At 39.1% G+C, this 23,674-nt stretch overlaps 1 long non-coding RNA gene across 1 annotated transcript; it reads left to right on the top strand.

Annotated features, from left to right (window-relative positions):
- Positions 1–995: 995 nt before the first annotated feature.
- LOC139363115 (uncharacterized) lies at positions 996–23,339 on the top strand. The gene is made up of 4 exons (XR_011623026.1): positions 996–1,071; positions 2,377–2,505; positions 8,356–8,700; positions 23,094–23,339. It is a non-coding gene; the product is annotated as an uncharacterized lncRNA (long non-coding RNA).
- Positions 23,340–23,674: the final 335 nt, after the last annotated feature.

Here is a 23,674-nt window from a genome sequence, read left to right as displayed (position 1 = left end):
TGAATCCTATTTATAGCATATTTTTAAATTGCTTTTCTTGATACATTCAGAATAAATAATTAATAAACTATTTCTTCTCACCCAAAACTAATGTACAGTGATAAAATGTTATCTCACTTCAAAATAAGTTTTTGTTTTTCATTGATAGTTTAGAGTCTTAGATGTTAAGGAATCATGGTATTCTCATGACCTATCTAAGAAGGCTAAAATTGTCTACCTTAAAATAATAGGAATTATATTTTGTTTTCCCATAGAATTCAGGATTTTATTTATTTATTTTTGAATTCAGGATTTTAACAGCACCTGTGGCAAGGAGTGTCTTGTTAAAATATTGTTAATAATAGTGGTTAAAAAGAAGGAAGAAATCAGAGGAGCTCTTTTCCAGTTACAGATGTGGATTTTTATTTTTCTGTTCTGGTAAACCAAACTACAATTGTCTCCTACAATAGCAAATGAGCCCTTACTGGTCTCATTGCCTCCACCTTTATTCTTCTCTAAGATGTTCTCCACATTGCAGCCAGAAACATCCTTCTAACATGGAACTCTGATTAAGTTACTCCACCACTCACGCATCCTAGTGATTCCCCAACACCCGCAAGATAAAGTTCCCAAGGCAATATGACCCCCGATTCCTTCTCTATCTTCAGCAACTCCACTGGTCTCTTTCATTCTCTAATTTCTGCCATATTGTGCCATCCACATTTTTCCCCATACCTATGGTTTATTTCAATGCTGAACACTTCTATCATAACTGTTCTCTCAGACTGAAATGTCCTCCTCCTCTCTCACACCACATTTGCCTAGGCAACTACAGCTCATCTTTCAGAATCCAGCCTAGAATTCCACTAACTTGACCTTCTCAGAAACTTCCCAAGTCTTGGTTAAGTACTCCCTTCTTTGACCCTCCATTGCATCCCCATGGTTACCTCTGCCATAGAACTTATCACATTACATCATTGTTATCTGTTTACTTGTGTCTCTATCCTGTTGGACTGTATGCCCTTTAGAGCAAGTAGAGCACATTATTCATCACTCAATCTCTAGGACCAAGTTAACATTCTGTGTATAGTAGTAAGTCAACAAATATAGACAAATAGATTAAAGATTAATTTGTAGCCCAAGGTGACATTCTAGAGAAAACTCTTTAAAGTAAGTTTGAAAAAAAGAAATGAATATAAGAGAAATCAAACTCCTTGTTCAATATTAAGGCATATACTACTAAATAGTTGTATGTTTATGCCTTGTCTTACCTTCTTTCAAAAATATTTTGAGGTGGTTTACAATAAACATGTATTTGCATACTTTATCTCAGACTGATATTTTTAGATATGATTTTTTCATATGGCTTCCCTGTGTTGTTATGCATGACTAGGTAAAGCTAATATTAGAATGCAAGAATTACCTGGTTTGTCTATTCCTTCTTTCAGTTACCATAATCCAGTGAATTTGAAATTTTAAAGAAAAACAGCATTCCGATTGGCCCTAGTATTTAGATTATTTTTACAAAGTGTTCTAGTAAATCTTACCTAAGCAGAATAGAGTAATATTTCACATCAACTTTCAAATTATTAAATATTAAATTTTACTAATCTTTTAAACCTTTTTGTTATTCCTATTTCCTTTACCCTGGTTCTATTGTCATAAATAATCCACTTCAAATCCTAGCAAAATACATCCAATAATGTTGCATTTGTATCTGAAATAAGCAATATTCACACCCTTATTTTGTCTGAGATTTTGTTATTAAAGATATTTTGCATGCGACCAAATAATTTTAAAACTTACGAAACTGCATCTTTATTACTTCCATTTGAACTAAGATGTATATTAAGTATCAAAATGTGTGATTTTCAAGAATGGTGCTATAATATGTTTGTTTTCACCAGTAACTAATTCAGCAGTAAACCCCATTTTAATGTTCACAGCTGACCCAACATACCTGGAGACATTTCCTTCTCGTAGAACTTGTTTAGATAGATTAGTGTGGTAGGCTGGAATCTGAGAGAGCCACTTCAAGACAAATTGTATTTCTGGTGACCACTGAACAACATAGATGAGCCAAAGGTTACATACTTTTAAATAGAATTCTCTGCACTGTGTTGCAATGTGTCACATGGCCACGTATCTTCTAAATGTGAAGACTTCAGTTCTCTGGCTTTGATGCTTCTTCTCCCTGTCTTTGGCTGTAAGGGGCAAATAAAATCAACTATACCATTAATAACTACAGCAGATTTCAGTAGAGGTCAGGGAGACCCTTTCCTGTCATGGCTTTTCAATCTTTGTACTATTTACACTTTAAGCTAGCTAATTCCTGTGTTGCAGGCTGACTTTTGCATTATAGAATGTTTAGCAGCATTCCTGACCTCTACCCACTAGATGTCGATAGCAACATCTCCCCCAGGTGTAACAACAAACTGTGTCTCCAGACATTGGCAAATATCCTTGGGCGGTGGAGAAAACATCACCTCCCATTGAAAACCACTGGGCCACTCTAATGCCTTTAAGGTAAGAAGCAGTTCTAGTCAAGCTTATGTTTCATAACTGGAATGTCTTCTGGCTCAAAGGTGGTTTTCTAAATATTTAACATTTATGTTTATGTAATTCTAATGCTCAAACTATGCTATGTTCTATTTGCTTGCATTTTTGATCCTAACATAAAATCTATCCACGAGAGTGTTTCTCTTGTTATTTCCAGCTAAAGCCAAACTCTGCAGTCCTATTCCCTTTCACTCATTCAGGATCATTATTTCAATGATTTGTTCCCTCTCTGTCTCTCTCTCTCTCTTTTTTTTTTTTTTTTTTTTTTGAGACATAGTTGTCATCCAGGCTGGAGTGCAGTGGCACAATCTTGGCTCACTGCAACCTCTGCCTCCCTGGTTCAAGCGATTCTCCTGCCTCAGCCTTCCAAGTAGCTGGGATTACAGGCACCCAATACCACGCCGAGCTATTTTTTGTCTTTTTGGTAGAGATGGGGTTTCACTATGTTGGTCAGACTGGTCTCTAACTCATGACCTCAAGCAGTCCACCCATCTCAGCCTCCGAAAGTGCTGGGATTACAGGTGTGAGCCACCGCGCCTGGCCTTCTCTGTCTTACAAGGAAATTTTCCCCCTCTCTTTTGGATATAATATGCTGTTGATCTCACATGTATGTGAAATCTTAAAAAGTTAAATTCACAGAGGCAGAGAGTAGAATGGTGGTTACCAGGGGCTGGAGAAGGGGGATGGAGAGATGTTGGTCAAAGGTACAAAATTTCAGTTAGATAGAAGAAATACATTCAAGAGTTCTATTATACAACAATATGGCTATAGTTAATAACAATGCATTATATTTTTGAAAATTGCTAAGAGAGTAGATTTTTAATTGTTCTCACCACAAAAAAAAAAAGGTAAGGTAATGCGTATGTTAATTATCTGGATTTAGCCATTCCACAATGTATACATATTTCTGAATATCAGGTTGAACACAAAAAATATATGAAATTTTCATTTGTTAATTTAAATAAATTTATTTAAAAGAATATAGCATGCTGTTATTCATATCATCTTCAAAAATAAATTAAAATATACAATTTTAAAACTATCTATTGCCCCTACATCTCCCAGATACTGGTCCATATCTTCATCCAATTTGAGAAAACCCCTCAAAAATTCTGAAGTTTCACTCTTACTAATTCTTTCTTCTCATATGCTCTCGAGTCTACTCCAATTAGGCACATACAGTGTCCAAAACAGTACAAAGCACAGGAAATACATTATTACAGTGCTATGTTTGTGCAGGATCCTCTTTCACATTCCTCAAACTGTCAGGACCTCTATTTTCTTCACCTACAGGAACTCTGGCCCAGGTAGCAGACTGAATAGACCATAGACTATACTAACATCTCCATGTGTTGCTTTCATCTCCGGATTCTCTATACATTTCACACTTCTGGGCAGGAAGTGTTTTAGCATCTTCCCTTCTAGGTTTAAAAAAAATGCTCCATGTCATATCCTGCATCCTCTCAGTAAGTGGTTCCACAAAGCACTGCCAATGTAAGGCAAATCTAAAACCATTCTTCTCTCAAGTGTTTGGTTCTTGCAAATCAAATGCAACTTGTTTTACAGCCATTGTGTTTGTTGGAGGTTTAAATTGAATCTTCCTGTTGACTCAGTTAAAGTGTTTGGTCTCAGCTGTCTCTACACTCCTCTTCTCATTTTCAGTGGCAGGAAGTCTCAGCTTCATAGCCTGATATGAGAGGTGGAATGTTTCCTGAAAGACAGAAAGAAAAAATAATCATAATTACCAGGAAAGAATTTATAGGTGGTATTTCAAAGCATCGTTATCCAGCTGTGCATTAGAATCTTCCAATCATATTTATTACCCTCTAGCTCCAAGGAAAAGATATAAAACATGAAGACACGGAAAGGATGGTAGGTGGAAATGTTTCTTAGCTATAGGGTATGAGGGAAAGTATAGAACTCTTCAGGGCTTTCTATTCATTCTCTTTGTAGTTCTGCTTAGTAACAGGAACTAGAACATATAACTATCCAAGACAATGTCCAAACTGGCCTTCTCTAATATATATAGTGCATATGGAACCAAGTTCTGTGCTCCCTTTTTCCCTAGAAATCCATGGTCATTATAGTTCATTTGACTTGTGGCATCCTGCCCCATAAACAAGCAACAAAAGTAGATCAGCCCCCGCCCTCTGACTCCCTTCACAAACAGAAGTACTTCAGAGACTCTCTTTTTTCAGACTGTGTATAGGTGAAATGCCAAACTCTAGCTACAGTGAAACTCAGCTATGAAATGTGTGTGTCTAACTGGAATTTTTGACTCGGAGTTTGCATATTGTTAATACAGAGAATTATCATTATGAGTGTCACACAGTTTCAACGTGTGGTCCAGTTCCTGAGAAGTTGAGCATCTGGAAATGATACTTAAACATATTAGCATGATGGAAATTTTCATTCCTAAAAATAGGTGTACATTCCATGGAGATAGGCAGTGTGTGTTTTTGTGACAACACTTCAGCACATCTAGAAATGAAACACTGGGCTAAATTTGATTTTGCTTCACTTTAAATTCTCATCTAAAAGAGATCTGCCATTTTCATCGCATTAAAATAAATTACAGATTTACTATTTTCTTTGTTGCTATGACTTGTTAATTAAATCACAATGTGGTTGTGTTTATTAAGTTACAAACTATACCTTTTGGGGAAGAACAAGTTCTGCATTGGAACATGTTTACTTGATGTTTTCCCTCCCATTTTCCTTAAGGGGGGATATAATTAAATGTAACAAAGCAAAAGGCAAGTCAATGTGAGGAGAAAACATTATAAGAAAATTTCTTCCAGCTGAATAAAGCTGTAACATTCTAAAGGCAGACAAATTGTTAAGATGAAACACTAACTTGAATATAAAATAAGATTTAAAACTAGGAGATTTTACTTTTCAACCTCATTCCTTGGACTTTCAAAATTGTCTAAAACATAATGAAACGTCAAGAGAATTACATTATCTTCCTAATCTACCCAACCATTTCCCTACCACCAACCTAAAAGCTCCCAGATTTTATCTATGAGCCAGTGTCAAAGTAGCAGGACTCCAATAATTGAAAATGTGTCATAGCCTAGATCTGTGCTACCCAATGTACATACCACTAGGCATATATATCTATTTAAAATTTTAAATCATTTAATTAATTTATAATTAAATTCAGAATTTAATCCCTCACTAGTCACATTTCCCGTGCTTTGATAGCAACCTGTAGCTAGTGCTTACCAAATTGGGCACCATAGATACAGATTTCATCGTCAGAGAATGTTCCATCGCATACAACTGTTGTAACTGCACGTTAGATGATAATCTACCTTTTTAATGATCTTCTATGAAGCACTGTTCAATAAGACGTTTTGTGGTGACAGAATTATTCTTCATTACAATTAGCCACAGCAGAAAGGAGAGACAATAGCAGGAGACTTCCTGAGGCTGAGCTATGAGTGGACTAAAAACACCACCTCTGCGGTGTGACTGAACGTATAGCAAAATACTGTGTACAAATTTTCCCCTCTTGCCTGCCTGCACAGTCTCAAATTTTCATTTTTAGTCTGATGAGTTAATACAATAAAATTATGTTACATAGAAGTGATAATCCATACAAATTGTTAGCACTTTAGTCCCAAACACAACTTCTTGTGAAAGTAGATAATCTATAATTGCACGGTCCACCATGACAGCCGCTAATCACATTTACTGTTCGGTACTGAAACCATGCGTAATATAGTTAGGAAATTGAATTTTAAATTTTATTTAATTTCGCTGGAAGTAGGCACTTGTGATTCCTGTCATATTAGACAGCAAAGTCTATAGGAAAGAGCTGAAAAAATTAATAGGCAGGTTAAAGAGTGTGCTAGACTAAAAGATGACTCCCAAGATTCCCAACCTCTTGTATGATTCAGGAATCACACCCTGTTTGATTCCTTTTCCTTGATTGTGGGCAGGACTTGTGAATGCAATGGGATTTCACATTAATGAGTAGGTTACTAGTCAGTCAGTTTTGACTTAATTGAAAGAGATTATTCTGGATGGGCCTGACCTCATCAGGTGAGTGCTTATAAAGGACTGTACTGTCCATGAACATATTTGAGCCTGAGAGAGTTTTTCTAGCTGGCTTTGGTGATACAAACTTGTGTGTTATGGAGAGGGCAAGGAACAACAGGTAATCTCTAAGAGCTAAGAGTAGTTCCCAAGTAGCCAATAAGAAAATGCAGCCTCAGTTCTACAGTTGCAAGGAACTGGATTCTGCCAACAACCTGAATAAGCTTGGAAAAGGCTCCCTGGCCTTTGATGATATCATGGCCCACCAACACCTTGATTACAATTTCATACGACCCAAAAAAAGGTCCCAGGTAACCAGCACTTGGACTCCTAATTCACAGAAACTGTGAGACAGTAGGTATGTGTTGTTTTAAGCCACAGAGTTTGTGGTACTAACAGCAACAGAAAACTAATACAGAGAGTTTATGCATATTAGCTATTTAAGGGAACATAAAATTTTCTGCAGAACACATCAGTTTATAAAACGATATTTTCTGTTACTAACTGCTTCTTAAAGTAGATATGAAGGGTTTTTATTTTTGGCAAATCTTGATAACATGATTTTTGTGAACTGGAGGAGGAAGATGAGAAAGAAGAAAAGGAAAACTTGGCAAATGACAACAGTGGTAATGATGACAATAACGGTGTACACAGTGATGGTGCTGATGATGCTGATGACAAAATACACATTTACTAATTCATGTCATGCTTTAAATAATTAGTGTGACCAGTAAAATTATACCCTACATATTTATCTCAATGGACAATATGAGATTACTGAAAAGATTTTTCTTGTCATCAATAAGGGAGAGACTATCTTAGAATCAGACATCATTGTTTTTATACATTAGGTAATAATCAGTGTGTAAAACACATGACCTGGATCCAAAACATTATATCTTTAAGATTTGAACCAAAATGAAGCATAAGCATTTTAACAAGAGTTAATATTTAAAATCGTATCAAACATTAGGCATTTTTCTTAATTTAAAAAAGAACATTTCTAACTTATTGGATTGGAGAACTAAAGTCCTGAAGATAACCTTGTCTCTAACTTCAAACAGAAAGAATTATAATGCTAAAAATGATTTTCCCTCTCTTTATTGATTTAGTTTATTCATTTTATAAAATTAAGGTGTATCTGAACTGAAATATATAAAAGGATGTTCACCATGAAAATACATTTCATTACATGTGAGACACCTCAATTCAATAAAAACTGAAGTTCATATATACCTGCACATAATCTCCCCTCAAAATAAATCTTAAGTAGAATAACATGTTCTTCTACTTCATAACAAAAAGACAAAACGTAGGTCAGATGTTCAGAGACATAAAAAAAGAAAACATATCTTTATCACTTTATTCAAAAGAACTAAGTGTACCCACTCAGTCCCAGTTCTTTGGAACAGAAAGATGATGTGCTGATGATAAACAGTAAAGCAGATCAGTCTACTAGCTATCAGACTATTATGATGCTAGCTAGGTTAGTCTGCCAGTGTCCATAAGACTCTACTTGCCCAAGACAGAAGTGCACAGATTAGACCATTTCTTGAGGTCCTGAATTTTTCATTAGTCCTTGCATCAAAACCCTAAACTTACATGATCCTTGGTACTCATAGGATTTTCCTATTTAAGATCATTTGAAAGGTGTACAACATTTAGGAACCACTTTTTTCTACCTAGCCCATACTTCAAAAAGAGATGTTCTGCTATTCTAATCCTAAATTTTGGGAAAGAGTTGCCTTGCTTCTTTTGTCCTTCCAATTTCAGAGAGAAGCAGCACCTTTCATTGGAGGTAGCTGTATCACAAGACAGTAGCAATAGCCTTAAGTCCTACAGCACACAGCACTGAATAAATGCTTTTGGACAGTTGTCTATCTTCTGCCTCAGAGAAAAGATGGAGTCCTGTTAAGAACATATGTCCCTTGTACCTGGCATAGAAACTTCCTGTACTAGATGCTGTAGTATATTGTGGTTATATACTTGGGAATTGAGAGAACACTAAAAAGGCCAAGGCTTCTAGTATGACTCTAAGGATCAAAGGCATTTTCTTGTATTTCCTGAACAAAGATTTGTGGAGGACCTACTCTGTGCAGACATTATTAGACAGTAAAGGTAAGCACTGCAAAAATCATCATCTGAATAAGTTCTTGAGGTCTGTTGTTCAACACTGAGTATGTTGAGAGGATGGATCTTATGTTATCTGTTCTCACCACAATAAAAAATAAATATCTTACATTTTTGTTGCCCCACTAAATATATATGATCAAATTAAGCAATACATACTTTTTGGTAATTTTAAAAAGTATTTTACACTTTGGATTAGAGGAGAGATCATGGTGGACGGGAGGCAGGACTAGATTGATGCTACGGACAGAGCAGCAGGCAGCTCGCATTGTGAATTTTAGCTACATATGGACAGCAAGAACAAACCAACAATCCTGAGAGGACCCACAGACCCTCTGCAGGAAGCAGACTCCTCCTGCAGAACACAGGAGACACCTCCCCAAAACTGTGAGTGCCCCAACTGCAGAAGTGGGAAAGGGAGACCCTCCTCTCTCAAACACACACCCCCCTGGAGAAGGTGGAGGTCTGTTTGCCGGAGAAGTTTCTGACTTTACCTGGAGCTGAGTACATTTGGAAGCCATGTGAAATGCAGTGGTAGAGGAAGCAGCAGAAACATCCAGGGAACTCTCTGTGTCCCCTAGAAGGCCATTCCTGGTAGCACTGAAAGGTGACAATGTGCTAGCAGCCCTCACTCTCAGTGCCTCCTCGGCCTCAGCGTCCACTCTGGCGGTGCTTGAGGAGCCCTTCAGCCCGCCACTGCACTGTGGGAGCCCCACTCCGGGCTGGCCAAAGCTGGAGCCGGCTCCCTCTGCTTGCAGGGAGGTGTGGAGGGAGAGGCCTGAGCAGTAACCGGGGCCTGGCACTCACAGTCCAGCATGAGTTCTGGCAGGCGCAGGCACAGGCTTGGTGGGCCCCACACTCAGAGTGGCCGGCCAGTGCCACTGGTCCAGGGCAGTGACGGACTTAGCACCTGGGCCAGCAGCTGCGGAGGTTGCCCCAGGTCCCCCAGCACTGCTGGCCCACATGCACCGGGCTTAAATTCTTGTGGGGCCTCAGCTGCCTCCCTGCAGGGCAGGGTTCCGGACCTGCAGCCCACCACATCTGAGCCCCACCTCCAGGGTGGGCTCCCACATGGCCCGAGCCTCCCTGACGGGCGCTGCCTCCTGCTCTGTGGCCCCTGGTCCCATTGACCGCCCAAGGGCTGAGGAGTGCAGGCGTGGCTCAGGACTGGTGGGCAGCTCCCCCTGCAGCCCTGATTTGGGATCCACTAGGTGAAGTCAGCTGGGCTCCTGAGTCTAGTGGGGACTTGGAGAACCTTTATGTCTAGTAAGGAATCGTAAACACACCAATCAGCACTCTGTGTGTGGCTCAGGGTTTGTAAATACACCAATCAGTCCTTTGTATCTAGCTAACCTAGTGGGGACTTGGAGAACTTTTCTTTCTAGCACTCTGTGTCTAGCTAAAGGATTGTAAGTGCACCAATCAGCACTCTGTCAAAATGGATCAATCAACTTTCTGTAAAATGGACCAATCAGCTTTCTGTAAAATAGACCAATCAGCTCTCTGTAAAATGGCCCAATCAGCAGGATGTGGGTGGGGTCAGATAAGGCAGTAAAAACAGGCTGCGGGAACCAGCCAAGGGCAACTGGCTCTGGTCCCCTTCCACACTGTGGAAGCTTTGTTCTTTCACTCTTTACAATAAATTTTGCTGCTGCTCACTCTTTGGGTGTATGCCACGTTTATGAGCTGTAACACTCACCGCAAACTTCTGCAGTTTCACTCCTGAAGCCAGCAAGTCCATGAACCCATTGGGAAGAATGAACAACTCCAGACACACTGCCTTTAAGAGCCCTAACACTCACCGCGAAGGTCTGCAGCTTCACTCCTGAAGTCAGCCAGACCACGAACCTACCAGAAGGAAGAAGCTGCAGACACAACTGAACATCTGAACATATGAAGGAACAAACTCCGGACACACCATCTTTAAGAACTGTAACACTCACTGCGAGGGTCCACAGCTTCATTCTAGAAGTCTGGGTGACCAAGAACCCACCAATTCCAGACGCAGCACCACAAAGATCCAACGGGAGAGAAGCAGGGAGTAAAACCACACAGGAGGAAGCAAATCTCTCGCTGAATTTTGTAACCATTTGAACAGAGTGAGAAGCCTTCTGGCCATAACTCGGAGGAAGGCGCAAATCCATTGTGCAGACTCCACAGCCAGGGGAAGAACCAAGCCCTTTTCTTTCCCAGCTGGGAGGCGGATAGCCTGGGGCGGTTTTCAAGCCCCTGTGGCTCTCCACCTGGAAACGGTCTAGGGACTGTTGGGTGGGCACTGGGAAGTGAGACCGACCCTTCGGTTTGCATGGAAGCTGGGTGAGGCCCGTGACTGCTGGCTTTCCCCCACTTCCTGACAACTTGCATGAATCAGGAGAGGCAGCCATAATCCTCCTAGGAACACAACTCCAGTGACCTGGGGATCTCACCCCCATCCCCTAAAGCAGCTGCAGCAAGACCTGCCAAGGAGAGTCTGAGCTCAGATACACCTAGCCCTGCCCCCACCTGATGGTCCTTCCCTACCCACTCTGGTAGTGAAAGACAAAAGGCATATAATCTTGGGAGTTCTAGAGCCCCACCCACCACTGGTTCTTCCCCATAATACCACAGCTGATGCTCTTTGGAAAGTGCCACTGCCTGGCAGGAGGCCAACCAGAACAAAAATAGAACAGTAAACCAGCAAAGCTAAGAACCCTCATGGAGTCCATTGCACCACCTGCCATTTCCGTGGGAACAAGCACTGGTATCCATGGCTGAGAGACCCATAGATGATTCACATTACAGGACTCTGTGCAGACAGCCCCCAGTACCAGCCTAGAGCCAGGTTAAGACTCACTGGATGGCTAGACCCAGAATTGAGACAACAATCACTGCAGTTCGGCATACAGGAAGCCACATTCGTAGGAAAAGGAGGAGAGTATTACATCAAGGGAACACCCTGTGGGCTAAAAGAATCTGAATAGCCTTCAGCACTAGACCTTCCCTCTGACATAGCCTACCCAAATAAGAAGGGACCAGAAAATCAACCCTGATAATATGACAAAATGAGGCTCTTCTACCCAAAAAAAAATCACAGTAGTTCACCAGCAATGGATCCAAACCAGGAAGAAATCCCCAATCTACCTGAAAAAGAATTTGAGAGATTAGTTATTAAGCTAATCAGTGGAGGACCAGAGAAAGGTGAAGTCCAATGCAAGGAAATCCAAACTATGATACAATAAGTGACAGGAGACGTATTCAAGGTAATAGATAGGTTAAAGAAAAAAACAATCAAAAATTCAGGAAACTTTGGACACACATGTAGAAATGTGAAATGCTCTGGAAAGTCTTAGCAATAGAATTGAACAAGTAAAAGAAAGAAATTCAGAGGTCAAAGACAAGGTCTTCAAATTAACCCAATCTAACAAAGAAAAAAGAAAAAGAAAATATGAACAAACCCTCCAAGAAGTCTTGGATTTCAGTTAAGCAACCAAACTTAAGAATAATCAGTGTTCCTGAGAAATGAAATTTCTAAAAGGTTTGAAAACATATTTGGGGGAATAACCAAGTAAAACTTCCCCAGCCTTGCTAGAGACCTAGACATCCAAATACAAGAAGCACAAAAACACCTGGAAAATTCATCACAAAAAGGTCTTCGCATAGGCACACTGTCACCAGGTTATCCAAAGTTAAGATGAAGGAAAGAATCTTAAGAGTTGTGAGATAGAAGCACCAGGTAACCTATAAAGGAAAACCTATCCGATTAATAGCAGATTTCTCAGCAGAAACCCTACAAGCGAGAATGTATTAGGGACCTATGTTCAGTCTTCTGAAACAAAACAGTTATCAGCCAAGAATTTTGTATCCGGAGAAACTACTCATCATATGTAGAGGGAAGATACAGTCTTTTTCGGACAAACAAATGTTCAGAAAATTCGCCAATACCAAGCCACCACTACAAGAACTAATAAAAGGAGCCCTAAATCTTGATACAAATCCTAGAAACACGTCAAAATAGAACCTCTTTAAAGCATAAATCACACAGGACCTATAAAACAAAAATACAAGTTAAAAAACAAAAACAATAAACAAAAAAACAAAGTACACAGGCAACAAAGAGCATGATGATTGCAATGGTACCTCATGTTTCCATACTAACATTGAATGTAAATGGCCTAAATGCTCCACTTAAAAGATACAGAACCACAGAATGGATAAGAACTCATCAAACAACTCTCTGCTGCCTTCAGGAGACTTGCCTAGCACATAAGGACTCATATAAACTTAAAGTAAAGGGGTGGAAAAAAACATTTCATGCATATGATCACCCAAAGCGAGCAGGCATAGCTATTCTTATATGAGACTAAACAAACTTTAAAGCAACAGCAGTTAAAAGAGACAAAGAGGGACATTATATAATGGTAAAAGGCCGTGTTCAACAGGAAAATATCACAACCCTAGACATGTATGCACCTAACACTAGAGCTCCCAAATGTATAAAACAATTAGTAATAGAACTAAGCAGTGATATAGACAGCAACACAATAATAGTGGGGGACTTCAATACTCCACTGACAGCACTAGACAGGTCATCAAGACAGAAAGTCAACAAAGAAACAATGGACTTAAACTATACTTTGGAACAAATGGACTTAACAGATATATACAAAACATTTCATCCTACAACTGCAGAATACACATTCTATTCAACAGTGCATGGAACTTTCGCAAAGACAGATCATGTGATAGGCCATATACAAGCCTCAATAAGTTTAATCAAATTGAAATTACATCAAGCACTCTCTCAGACCACAGCGGAATAAAACTGGAAATAAACTCCAAAAGGAACATTTATCAGGGGAACCCAGCACCAATATTTCAACGTAGGTTCTTTCTATTTTCCATAAGTGTCAGCTGGCTGAGAAATAAAGAGAAAGAATACAAAGAGAAGAATTTTACAGCTGGGCCTCAGGGGGTGGCATCACATATCAGTAGGACCATGATGCCCACCTGAGCCTTAAAGCCAGCAAGTTTTATTAGGGATTTCAAAAGGGGAAGGAGTGCCAGAACAGGGAGTAGGTCATAGAGATCACATGCTTCAAAGGGCAAAAAAGAGAACAAAGATCACATGCTTCTGAGGAAACAGGACCAGGGCAAAATCAAAAACTCCTGATAAGGGTCTATGCTCAGCAGTGCATGTACTGTCTTGATAAACATCTTAACAGAAAATGGGGTTCAAGAGCAGAGAACTGGTATGACCTCAAATTTACCAGGGTGGGGTTTTCCCCACCCTAGTAAGCCTGAGGGTACTGCAGGATACCAGGGCGTATTTCAGTCCTTATCTCAACCGCATAAGACAGACACTCACAGAGCAGCCATTTATAGGCCTCCCCCCAGGAATGCATTCCTTTCCCAGAGTATTAATCCTTGCTAGGAAAAGAATTTAGTGATATCTTTCCTACTTGCACGTCCATTTATAGACTCTCTACAAGAAGAAAAATATGGCTCTATTTTGCCCGACCCTGCAGGCAGTCAGATCTTATGGTTGTCTTCCCTTGTTCCCTGAAAATCGCTGTTATTCTGTTCTTTTTCAAGGTGCACTGATTTCATATTGTTCAAATACACATGTTTTATGATCAATTTGTACAGTTAACACAATTATCATAGTGGCCCTGAGGTTATGTGCATCCTCAGTTTATAAAGATAACAGGATTAAGAGATTAAAGTAAGACAGGTGTAAAAAATTATGAAAGTATTATTTGGGAACTGGTAAATGTCCATGAAATCTTCACAATTTATGTTCCTCTGATGCAGCTCCAGCCAGTCCCTCCATTTGGGGTCCCTGATTTCCCACAACAAACTTTCAAATCCATGCAAATACATGGAAATTAAATAACCTGCTCCTGAATGAGCACTGGGTCAAAAGCAAAATCAAGATGGAAATTAAAAAATCCTTTGAACTGAATGACAGTAATGACACAACTTATCAAAACCTCTGAATACAGCAAAGGCAGTGCTAAAAGGAAAGTTCTGAGCCACAAATACTTACATCAAAAAGACTGAAAGAGCACAAACTGACACTCTAAGGTCACAACTCAAGGAACTAGAGGAATAAGAACAAAACAAACCCAAATCCAGCAGAAGAAAGGAAATAACCAAGATCAGAGCAGAAATAAATGAAATTGAAACAAAAAATTACAAAAGATAAATGAAACAAAAGCTGGTTTGTTGAAAAGATAAATAAAATTGATGGACCACTGGCAAGATTAACCAAGAAAAGAAAAGAGAAAATCCAAATAACCTTACTAAGAAACAGAACAGGAGATATTACAATGGACACCACTGAAATACAAAAGATCATTCAAGGCTACTATGAACACCTTTATGCACATAAACTAGAAAACACAGAAGAAATGGATAAATTCCTGGAAAAATACAACCCTCCTGGCTTACATCAGGAAGAATTAGATAACCTGAACAAGCAGCGAGTTTGAAATGGTAATTTAAAAATTACCAGCAAAAAAATCCAGGACCAGATGGATTCACAGCAGAATCCTATCAGACATTCAAAGAAGAATTGGTACCAATCCTTTTGAGACTATTCAACAAGATAGAGAAAGAAGGAACCCTCCCTAATTCATTTTATGAAGCCAGCATCACCCTAATACCAAAACCAGGAAAGGACATAACCATAAAAGAGAATTACAGACTGATATCCTTGATGAACACAGATGCTAAAATCCTTAACAAAATGCTAGCTAAACGAATCCAACAACATATCAAAACAATGATCCACCATGATCAAGTGGGTTTTATACCAGGGATGCAGGGATGGTTTAACATATGCAAGTCAATAAATATGATACACCACATAAATAGAATTAAAAACAAAAATCACATGATCATCTCAATAGATACAGAAAAAGCATTCAACAAAATCCAACATCACTTTATGATAAAAGTCTCTGCAAAATTGGCATACAAGGGATGTACCTTAATGTAATAAAAGCCATCTGTGACAAACCCATAGCCAACATAATACTGAATGGGGAAAAGCTGAAAGCATTCCATATGACAACTGGAACAAGAAAAGGATGCCCACTCTCACCACTCCTCTTCAACATAGTACTGGGTAAAAAGTAAGTCAAACTGTTAGTGTTTGCTGATGATATGATTGTTTACCTTGAAAACCCTAAGGACTCCTCCAGAAAGCTCCTAGAACTGATAAAAGAATTCAGCAAAGTTTCCAGATATAAGATTAATGTACACAAATCAGTAGCTCTTCTATAGACCAACAGTGACCAAGCAGAGAATCAAATCAAGAACTCAACGCCTTTTACAATAAGTGCAAAAAATAAAATAAAATACTTAGGAATACACTGAACCAAGGAGTCGAAAGACCTCTACAGGGAAAAGCAAAACAATTCTGAGAAATCATTGATGACACAAACAAATGGAAACATATCCCGTGCTCATGGATGGGTAGAATCAATATTGTGAAAATAACCATACTGCCAAAAGCAATCTACAAATTCAATGCAATCACCATCAAAATACTACCATCATTTTTCACAGAATTAGAAAAAACGGTTCTAAAATTAACATGGAACCAAAAAAGAGCCTGTATAGCCAAAGCAAGACTAAGCAAAAAGAACAAATCTGGAGGCATCACACTACCTGATTTCAAACTATACTACAAGGCCATAGTCACCAAAACAGCGTGGTACTGGTACAAAAATAGGCACATAGACCAATGGAACAGAAGAGAGAACCAAGAAATAAACCCAAATACTTACAGCCATCTGATCTTCGACAAAACAAACAAAACATAAAGTGGGGAAAGGCAGCCCTGTCAGCAAATGCTGCTGGGATAATTGGCTAGCTACATGTAGGAGAATGAAACTGGATCCTCATCTCTCACCTTATATAAAAATCAACTCAAGATGGATTAAATACTTAAACCTAAGACCTGAAACTATAAACGTTCTAGAAGATAACATTGGAAAAATTCTTCCAGACATAGGCTTAGACAAGGATTTCATGACCTAGAACACAAGAGCAAATACAATAAAACAAAGATAAATAGCTGGGACCTAATGAAACCAAAGAACCTTTGCACAGCCAAAGGAACAGTTAGCAGAGTAAATAGACAACCCACAGAGTAGAGGAACATCTTCACAATCTATACATCTGACAAAGGACTAATATCCAGAATCTAAAACTAACTCAAACAAATCGTTAAGAAGAAACAAAAAATCCCATCAAAAAGTGAGCTAAGGACATGAACAGACAATTCTCAAAAGAAGATATATAAATGGCCAACAAACATCTGAAAAAAATGCTCAGCATCACTAATGATCAGGGAAATGTAAATCAAAACCACAGTGCAATACCACCTTACTCTTGTAAGAATGGCCATAATAAAAGAATCAAAAAACAGTAGATTCTGGCGTGGATTTGGTGAACAGGGACCACTTCTACAGTGCTGGTGGAAATGTAAACTAGTGCAACCACTATGGATAGCAGTGTGGAGATTCCTTAAAGAACTAAAAGTAGAATTGCCATTTGATCCAGCAATCCCACTTCTGGGTATCTACCCACAGGGAAAGAAGTCATTATTTGAAAAAGGTACTTGCACATGCATGTTTATAGCAGCACAATTCACCATTGCACAACTGTGGAACCAACCCAAATGCCCATCAATCAATGAGTGGATAAAGAGTAAAAAAACTGTGCTTGATATATATATAATATATATATATATAATTCTATATATTATATATAATACTATATATTATATATGTAATGGAATATTTTATATATATATAATGGAATACTACACTGCCATAAAAAGGAATGAATTAACAGTATTTGCAGTGACCTAGATGAGACTGGAGACTATTATTCTAAGTGAAGTAACTCAGGAATGGAAAACCAAACATCACTGATGTGTGGCAGCTAAGCTATGGGGATGCAAAGGCATAAGCATGATGCAACAGACTTTGGGGACTTTGGGGGATGAGTCGGGGGGCCAAAGTTAGAAGACAACAAATATGGTGCGGTGTATGCTGCTCAGGTGATGTGTGCACCAAAATCTCACAAATCACTACTAAAGAACTTACTCATGTAACCAAATACCACCTGTACCCCAATAACTTACAGAAAAATAAAAAAATTAAAAATTAAAAAAAACTATTGTACACTTTGTCTCCTCATGGGTCATAAAACCTTGGAGGGAACCAAACATGAACACAGAAACACACAAAACGACATGATTAGAAATGTGATGAATATTATAAAATGCAGAGAATAAAACACAGGGTCTAATTTGGACTAGGTTAGAGCTTCAGTAAAACCTTTGCAAAGATGCCAACATTTGAGCTAAGGACAAGTCGGTGCAGGGAGAGACCCTGTGGCTGAGAAGAAATGTTCTAAGCAGAGGGAAGAAGGGAAGAGTGTGGGTAGAGGCCCGAACAGGAAAGAGCTTTGTGCATTTAAGCTGTTGGCAGGCTAGAGGAGTGGGAGAATAGCAAACACGGAATCCTGAGAGAAGGCTGCAGAGGAAGTCTGGACCAGGTCATGCAGAGCCTTGTGGGCCACTTAAAGAGTTTGCATCTTTCCTGAGAGCAATCTATTAGAGTGTCCTAACCAGATGAGGTTCATAACTCAACTTATATTTTTAAAATAAAGTTTTTGGAGACATATTTATGAAGGTAGTAGGGCTCATTAAACCTAAATTATCTTGCTAGCTTAAAAAGCTTCTTAGCAATATATTTTCTAAGCTCATTCAGTTGTCATTACACAGGTTTCTGATTTTAAAAAATGAGATTGCATGTGGACCAAAGTAAGGGTCCACATGTCATTATCTTTCCCATGCACTCTCTAGTCTAGGCTTTCTCAACCGTGACACTATTGACATCTGGGATTAGATATTTCTTTATTTTGGAGGTTATCCTGTGCATTTTAGGGTGCAGTGTTCAGCAGCAACCCTGGCCCCTACACTCTAGATGCCAGTAGCACACTGTTTCTCCACCCCACTCCCAGATGTGACAACCAAAAATGCCTTCAGATATTGCCAAATATCCCCCAGGAGCCAAAATTGACCCTGGTTAGGAAACACTGATCTAATTTTAGTTAAAGAGGCAATGTTACTATTTAAAGGCACATAATATCTGCAGGAGTCATCACTTAGGAAGGACTCTAAAAGCCATTCTAGAAATTACTTTACCTGAGCCCTGGTAATTCTTACAAACATATAGAAGAGTTAGTGCTCAATTGTTGCAGAATTGTTAATATTCTTTGTACCTAAAATACACATCTCAACCAAATCCTTGAAATTAGGAGACACCTGGGTTTGCTGAAGTCATTCGGCTTTGTGAAGAAAGGGTGCTATTCTCACCTTCTCTAAGATCCTTCAAAACAAGATGGAGGTCCAAGAAGACACAGCCACTATAGGCTGACTTGTTTCTCTCTCTAACTGCTCTAATCATTTTTACTTGACACCTTCATTTCAGAGGCTTTCACAACTGAAAATCACAGAATACCTAATTTTTTGTGTATATATATATATATATATATATATATATATATATATATATATTTTTTTTTTTTTTTTTTTTTTTTAGTAGAGGCAGGGTTTCTCCATGTTTGGCCAGGCTGGTCTCGAATGCCTGGCCACAGGCGATCTACCCGCCTCAGCCTCCCAAAGTGCTGGGATTACAGGCGTGAGTCACAGCGCCCAGCCAGAATGTCTGATTTTAAAAAGATACTAGAGATCTTCCACCTAAGCTTCTCACTTTAAAAGAGATACTGGATTGTAAGAGGTATGTTTTGTCCAGGATTACACCCAGTGTGCGTTAATTGGTGGTTAGTAAAAAAGAAGACCCTGTCCGAGTGTTTGATTCATCATCCTGCAATCAAACCTACCCAGCAAACAAACTACTCTGTGTGATTTTTTTTAAGGCTGAACATTATGAAAACATAGCTGTATATATTTTGAGTCACTAATGTGGGGTATTATATCTGTAGTCTCATTTAACTAGGACAGTTTTTAAGTGTCTTTTTGCCTTGAGAGTATTAGCGGTATTTCCTGGACAGATTTACACAGTCTTAAAATGTGCTGAGGGAATCCCTAATGCAGGCAGAAAGAGCAGCTGCCTCTCTGGTGGGATCTAAGGAAAAGCCTTTTTAAATTGTTTACTCTCCCCTCACTGCAGTGCTTGAAGTTCCTGCCACTTGAGGTCCTATTTCCTCAGGTGTCTGTAATGATGCAAACATGTTGAATCAGAAGAGCTCGCCAAGTCTGTAAAATGTCACCAGTTAGTTGGCAAGCAATTTGTATATAAATAAGTGCATAGATTTGGAGCTAGATCACAAAGATGGGAATCCTAGAGTCTAGAGGAGGAGACAGGGGCCTCACAGACACTGTGACCGTGCTCTACAGGCAGTCAAGGAAAGGGTTGAGCAGGGACACAAACGAACAAAACTAACAGAGCTGCAGAGTGTATAGAGACTAAGTGTTCACTCATAAGACATTTAGAAATGCCTCTTCAAGACAGAAAATGCCTTACTTCTTAGATAGAAATTGTTTGGCTTCAAGGACCAGAAAGCTACCCAACCTGCTTTAAGTAAAGAGTAATGTATGTGAAAATAGGAACTTCTCCCGGAATCCAAGGCAGGCAAGCTCACTGAGCAGCTGGAAATGACAGAACTCTCAGGACCCAAGCAGGGTGTGTGTGGGTAAGCATGTGTGTGTGTGCATGCACACGTGCACATGCATGTGTGTGTGTGAGAGTGCGTGCACAGGCTCAAGGGGGGGAATGAGGGGAACAGGAGGTAAATGCCATCGACCGGCTCCTCCATGTCTGCTTGTTCCCTCCATCTTCTCTCAACTTTCATTGCTCTGTTTGCTGTGGCTATCATATAACGTGACTCAACCACTGAGTCTGAAGGACTTGCTAAATGTAGAATCCATGGCTAATTAATCCAATATATGTATGTTCTCTGCATGTTTAGTGGAGACTCAAATTAGGCCAATTTGCATAAAGTGCATATGCTGTACCTGATTGAATGAGCATTGGCTGGAAAAGGAGGGACGGAATGATGAGTACAAAAATTTTCCCCTTTGACACTACTCTAGAACAGTAGTGCTTTCATGGGTATGTGTGTGTGCGTTTGTGCATGTGTGTGTGTGTGTAAAGAGAGAGAGAAAGAATGAATGAATCACTCTATTCAAATTATCAAGTGAGTAGTAAAAACAATATGCCAAAAATAAGAGCACCCAGAGGAGGACGTGGTTAGGACAGACTTCATCAGTGTGGTGTCATCTGAGCTGAGCTCCCAAGAGTGGGCAGGATTATATTTAGAATGGGAAAAAGAAATTAGGAGGACATTTCTCTCCAAAATGACACAAGATAGAAATGTTGAGTTTCAGGCTTTGGGATCATAAAAAGTTTGGAGTCTGATTGGAATGCAAGGCTGGCATGTGAATTGTGTGTGCTGAGATTGAAAGTGTAGATTCCTTCCAATCATTGACTATGTCTGAGGCAAAGGAAACTAATTTGAGAGCGACATTTACACACAACTGAATTGGGTTTGTTAAAACTGCATATATTCTCAGGATAAGGCTCATTTGCTAAGAATCCACTGTTAGAAGTTGTGGCTGTGAATTTCAACTGCACCTTGGCTATTGTGGCTATTCAGTGAAGAGAAGTTAGAATGTTTACTCAATAGTATATGTACCAGTACTAGAAACTACGCAAATTGACTAAAATGCCAAGCACAGGCCATGCTACTGAGTGGCCGAGACGCTGGAGCAGGGCTTCTGCATCCACTGAAACTAAGCCACAAGTGAGGTGTCCATTGAAGATGAGAGTCCTTGTGTTGGCTCCAGCAGCTGTGGCAGACCATCCCAGTCATCAAACTTGGGAGACAGTCATGTATTCTTTCCCATTAAGCCACTCACGCCACCCAGGTGAAATGCCCTGGTCCTAGGAAGATGACTGAATAAGGCAGCCCAACAGGACACTGAAGGGCAACCTCTGGCAGGAAGCAGTCTCAAAAATCAGACTAGGAAAGACTTTCTATGAGCCAATGCTTTAACTAAATATCTTCTGAGGGAAAAAAAGTTATTTAATTAAACCAATCCTTTTTTTATAAATTTCAATAGACTTGCAAACTGAGCTACCATGTAACCAGTACAAATGTGCACACATCCAAAAATATTACCACATAGTTGATAATAGTGAAAAATTGGAACACAACCTAAATATTCTTCAATAGGTGCCTAGATAAATAATGGTGTAGCCATTAAAAATGATAATATGGTTTTCTTTCTTTTTTTGAAACAGAGAGATGCTCGTGTCATGGCATATTGCCATGGGAAACTTCAGGTTATAGAATAGAATGTATGCTATGAGCTGAGTTATGTAAATGTGTGTATGTGTGTACACATTTTTTATAAATATCCAGAATTATGGAAAAATCGAGATATATATCAAGGTTTTAGTTATTATTTATTACTAGATAATTACTAAATTATTAACTATGGGAACTCTTTTAGGGGGTCTACTATACTTCTAATATCTACTACTTATGTATTTTCTTACAGTAAGCACTACAAATCTTTGTTAGAAGAGAAATTGGGGGAAAATTGACCAAGTTAAAAAAAAAAATGTTTTTCCTAACTCTAACAGGGAATACTGAAGAGCTGACATGGTGTGCATTTTATTTTGTAGATCTCTCAGAATTCATTATAGAGACACTCAGTGCACTCTTTATATAATGATTAGCTTATATTATGCAATTCTTGAGTAGAATTTGGGTCAGCTCTGCATGCTCATTATTTGTGCAAGTAGCCAGGACAGCCAACTTTCACAGCATGAAAAGTATTGATACCACTGATGGATGAAATGTTTTCCAAGCACGGAAATGGCACTTTAAAAGGCTAGGGAACAAACTGCAGGTTTCTTGGTCACTGGAAAAGATCTAAGGGTCATTCAGAGAGTAAGAGTTCCAAATGCTAACTTGCTAATCAGAGAACACAGCTGGAGAAGGAGAAAAGACTGAGAAAACACTTTCAACTTTATTCCCTGAGTCTTGTATTTAGTTCTGTAACCCTGCCGCAGAGGAAGTTTGTTGCTTGAGAAACTCACATAAAAGCAAAAGAACTTCCTGAGCTGGTTAGCTTATCTCTTTTGAAATAGATAATATACCAAGTTAAAGACTGTCAATACTTTTTGTTGGGGAGGAAATGGTTTAAAACCTGAGCAGAGTTTATGCCAAACTACTCTTTTCCTCTACATGTTCACAGGCCAGTGGCAGGCAACAAAACTGAAAGGGAGGTGAAATTCCTCCTCCGTCTTTGCCTTCCACCTTCTCCCATTCCATCCCTTCTGTCCCTGCAGGAAACCAGGACTCTCAGGCCCTTCGCCCTCGCTTCTCAGAAAAGAACAGCTAACCATTGCCAACCAGAATGCATAGAAACTGAACTACTTCTGTGTCTGCAATTGTGATCTTGGACAAATTACCTAAACTGCTTGGGCTGAGATATGTGAATTCAGATATTGAAGCTTATTTATACCTTCATAATCCTATGCTTCCATAATGATTAAATCCACAGTAGTAATAAATAAAGGCCTTAACCACATAAAGAAATATTTGGACTTTAAGTAAGTCAGCAAGGATTGGAAAATGCTTGCTTGGTTCCCCTCTCTCTCACCGCAAAAAAAAAAAAAAAAAAAAAAAAAAGAGTTTCTCAGGATACAATTTCAAGCATTGATAACCATAGCAGGAGAGAGAATTTGGAACCTTTCTAGATTCTTCAGACCACACAACAAATGGGATTACCTACTGCCCCCTCCCACCCACAGCCACTGTGCTTACACATTGTAGTATTCACAATGCCTTTGGAAGGCTCAGAGAATTCTTAACTCAAAGGTATCAAAAGACATTGACAGTCTCGTTAAAAACTATTATCTTTATGTTT

The sequence above is a fragment of the Macaca nemestrina genome, chromosome 5, assembly GCF_043159975.1.
Source record: "Macaca nemestrina isolate mMacNem1 chromosome 5, mMacNem.hap1, whole genome shotgun sequence".
Taxonomy (NCBI): domain Eukaryota; kingdom Metazoa; phylum Chordata; class Mammalia; order Primates; family Cercopithecidae; genus Macaca; species Macaca nemestrina.
This window is presented reverse-complemented; position numbering and strand designations above follow the sequence as displayed.